The sequence below is a fragment of the Misgurnus anguillicaudatus genome, chromosome 8, assembly GCF_027580225.2.
Source record: "Misgurnus anguillicaudatus chromosome 8, ASM2758022v2, whole genome shotgun sequence".
Classification (NCBI taxonomy): Eukaryota; Metazoa; Chordata; class Actinopteri; order Cypriniformes; family Cobitidae; genus Misgurnus; species Misgurnus anguillicaudatus.
Window position 1 is genome coordinate 10,513,851 of NC_073344.2, and position 4,672 is coordinate 10,518,522.

The window sequence follows — 4,672 nt, forward strand, 5'->3', positions numbered from 1 at the left end:
TAAAGTGTTGCTCTGCGTGTGCTAGACTAAGGTGCAGTTTGAGGACTCGTTTGCGGGTTTGAGGTAATGGGTTCCTCTGAGGAGAAGGACAAGGAGACTGAATCAAGCCGGCGTAGACATCAAAGTCTTCTTTTCATCCGGCACTCTCTGTATTCTCCCTCGCTGTGGTAAATCCTTGCTGGGTTTAGAATAGGGGGCATGCTGGCCTCATTTGATAGCTCTTATCTGAGAATGAGCTGTAGAGACTGGCTGCTTGAGCATGCATCCTTCTCAGCTCTCCGCTGGAAGCATATTATGGCTTCAAAATAGTGTCGTATCCATTTAGATACACGTGCTGTAGGAGTAAATACGGGTGCACGTGAAACATCTGCGAAAGCCATGCCCCACTAGAACATTTTAATGCTCTAATAGCAGTACTTTTTTGCTGCGTGTAAAACATCTTTAAAACATATACAATTACAGAAGTCTCTTGTTTACTTTAATGAGCCTTCTGATTTATAAAAGTAATTTTTATATTAAAGCAATAAGCCCCAAGAAGCAGTGGGTTACCAGTGCATTTTATAACCGCTAAGGGGCGTTGTTAGGCACGACGCGAAGCCCCTTAACTGTTATAAAATGCACTGTAACCCCACTGCTTTGCGGGGTTTATTGCTTTTATAAAACGATTACTTCATATGCATAACGTTAGCAGGATTTCATAAAATAAAACACAAATAAGTTGTAATTATATTAGTACAAATATTACTCTTCCGCCAAACAAAGAAGTTCCTCAGAATCAAGTGTGGCTGCAACAGAGCGCAGTTCCCAACCAACACAGACGCAGCAAAGACCAAATGAAAATATGATTAAAGACTGTGGTGTTTATTTTCATAAACCAGTACACAGCAACAGTGGCCCAGTGATTCTTATGTAATGCGGTCTGAACCGTGGGGTTACCGGGGTATTTTATCACGGCTTAGAACGCTTTTCAACCAATCAGAATGAAGAACCAGAACGGGCCGTTTTATAATTACATTTTTATGCTTTATACATTTATAGATTTATTATCATGTTACCTTATATGTCATTCCAGTTGCCTGCCGCCATCTTGAGTACCTACCTGTACCGAGTACTGTCTATAGCTAGCTTGCTATGAATTACAGCATATTTCCGCCACATATCTTATTTTCTTGTTTTTAGTTTGTATTCATAAATATGATGCATTTACATATCATGTCATAGAAAAATGAGCCCATGTGTCTCGTGTCTTAGTCATCTCCACTGTTATAGTTATAATCAAAATTGTAAATATATGATAAACATAACAATACAAACTTACTTTATTCGAGTGCAGCTTCACAGTCCGGCGCAACTCTGTGACGTGATTTCATTTTTATACAGTCTGGTATTTTTGCACCTCGATCGAGCTCCTTATCACCTTTTCCAAAACACTCTCAACACAAAAAAGTAATCTGCAGTCGACGATCCAGAATGGAGATTCCTCTGGAGAGGTTTCTCAGCGGCTCTGTGAGAGGCTAGCAGGCCAGCTATGCTACCAAAACAAAACATTCGGATGTGCAGACTGCGCACGCATGTCTCCGCATGTGTAAGCACAGATTTGCACAGAAGTATATTTTACTGACGTAAGTTGAATCCTTGTAATCGTTTCATGATTGGTTACTACCCCCATCAATCAAAACCTGGCTTCATCTAGTCAAAAGGGAAGGTGCGCAAAATGACACCTCGCTTACCAAATGTCCGCTTTCAGGACATCTTTAAGTTCTCAAACCTTATCTGATTGGACAAAACAGAAAAACAATTCAGAATATTTATCGGAACAGTCTAACGAAGCAAAAAGAGATCCATTTTCAATGATCGTGAAACATGGTCGTAAGCGCGCATGTAAACAAAGGAGGATCTTGCGCGATTTTTCCCTATTTTTCGTTGTCTTGAATTCAAATGTGGCATGCATTTTGAAGAATGTACCCTTACGTTGCAATGTACGCTGATGTTTTTTGGATATGTCTTAAATGATCAGAACCATATGGCAAGATATGTAAGGACCGACATTTATATTAATATGCGGTCTGTCTGAATTTCATTTAATCCTTTTCAATCCAGTGTTTCAATGGCAAAAACAAGCTCAGAACATGAATCTTGAGTGTTTTAGCTTTTAACTAATGAAAAGTTTATGATTGATGATTGAATATTTGATGTAAAACAAAGTACAGAAACACATAGACTGACGTATCGATCTTGCCGAATCAGGTACCTAAGATGGCGGCAGACGAGTTTGAGAAGTGAGTGACGTACACGGTTGACATCATCTGGTATTCATGTATTGCTGACTCAAAAGCTACTTTGTAAAGGATATTGCTTTATTATCTGAATAGATTTATTCATTTTTTAATCTTTTGCCATATCACCTTTAGTCATCTGTGAAGAAACACTTAGTACAGGCATAACTTCTGCTTTAAGTTGCAATGCTGCTGAATTGACTGCTCTTATTAATAGCTTGTAGGTTTTTCAATAATGACAAAGGCTGGTTACCGACAGGGCCAATTCATGGTCATGCAAGGCTCCTGGGCACATGTATTTGGAGCCCTGCCACCCCTTCATTCCCCTCATGCCCTTAGTGGATCCCTAGTAACTTCTTGTAAACAACAGGCTGCAAAACAGCTTTATGCGCTGAGGGGGCCCCGGGCCCTACTGGTGTGTTGGCCTGCATTACAGAGGCCTTGCCAAACTGAAGCCTAAGGCACAGCCCCCACCTGAGCAGTATGTAATGGTTGCAAACAACAATAAATTGGCACATAATAAATAGTATCATGAATAGCTTTATAAGCCACCAGTTTATAACATTATTATTACACATTATTACAATTAGGGATTCACAGAAATAATTTTTTCCACAGATAGCGTATCTTAACTATCGGTCGATAGTGTAAAAATAGCTTTTATCGCCCCATGCCGATTTTTGGCCAATATATTGGTGCATCTCTAATTTTATAACATTTTTACTGTATTTGTCAGATTTTTAGGTCATTACAAACACATCGTCAATCTCCATTCTGGCGTTAGTACTGAATGTTCCTTTAACCCAGACAGATATCTCGCCATGGTTTATTTAAATCTCTCAATTATGCTTCACTAAAATAAACCTGTATGATACCCCAACTGTGGACAGACACAGGCAATGAAGGCAGCAATGATTATAGCCGGAGCTGGTACAGTAGAGTAGCACTTAGCCACATAAATTCTGTTATCTGATCAGAGGGAATGTCACTCCGGTTTAATCAGCTTTAAGCGTGGATTTACCAAGCTTTCAAATCTCAGAAAAAGCCTTTATGTGATAATATTGGTGAAGTTTGGAGATTACAAACCACATAATAATGCAAGGCAAATGCGTAGCATGCATACCTGGATATTATGTGGTAATTTCGATGACGTCTAATTCACATGCTACTAATTGTATAGAGCAGTTTTCGACCAATCCAATCGCCAATCCAATCCAATTACGGATTATAATTTTAATACTTACAAATTATATAAGATTTTTATATAAGATTATATAAGTTTGTGTTCATTTAAATAATTAGAAATGTTATTATATAAAATAAGCATCAAAGTTCAGAATCTGTTCTTACCACTGCAAATATTTTACAAGAATTTGTAGCGAATTGAACAAAAAACGTTAGCCTGGGTTTCTCCATGCTGCCTTGCGAGCAAATTTGTTCACGCTGCAAGTCTAGCATTGAAACTATGGACCAATTTTGCCCCTGAAATAGGGAACCAATCACAGAACGGGGAGGGAGCAGCAAAACGATTACAACGTCTATCAATGAGACACACCAAAGCAGTTTTGTCTATCCAACACGGCAGCAGACGCAAAATTACTTTTCGATGCAGCCTTAGGGGCCAGTCACACCAAAAGCGTTTATGGCAGTTGCAGGCGCCTTTTTTGAATGATATTCTATGGGCAGGGCGCGTTTGCGCGCTGTTTATGCGCGCCGAGCGCCTTGCGGTTTTTTGCTGCCTGCCGCGCACGCGTTTTTGAAGGAGCGCTGAGAGCGGAAAAGCGCCCGACGTCATTCACGGCTTTCCATCGTCCAATCGAATGAGGGGAGAGGCGGGCCTTACGTTGTGGTGAGGGAAGTTTACAGTTGCTTTGAAGAATCGGACTCCACTTGCTTACTCTCTCCTGCGTGCTTGTGTACCTCTCACCCTCAAACAAGGTCAGAGCAAGCGCCCTCTTTTTAAAGTTTCTGCTAATATGACAGTTAACAGCAAAAGAGCGCTTACGCTTCAATATTTGATTGACAAGACAGCGGACTCGGTGGTTGCTTAGCAATATGAAAAGCCGCGTCGCACTGCTCTTTTTTTTTGCAAGCGTTTAAAGCGCTTTTGGTGTGACTGGCCCCTTAGATAGTGTTCTAAGTAGTTTTGAATGCAAGTTTATTTAAAAAAAAGTTTATTTGGCGTTAAACAATTTCATATCCAAGAAGGATGTTTGGATATGGCAAGACATGATAGCCACTGAGTTTTATAGGACCAACCTGCTAGTTATCGATGTTGACGAAGTACAATTAACTTATAAATGGTAAGTGGTATTTATTAATATCATATTGTCATTATGCCTGTACTGTGGTGTTCACAGTGCCACTAAGTTGTGTTGCTTTTCAATATCAATATA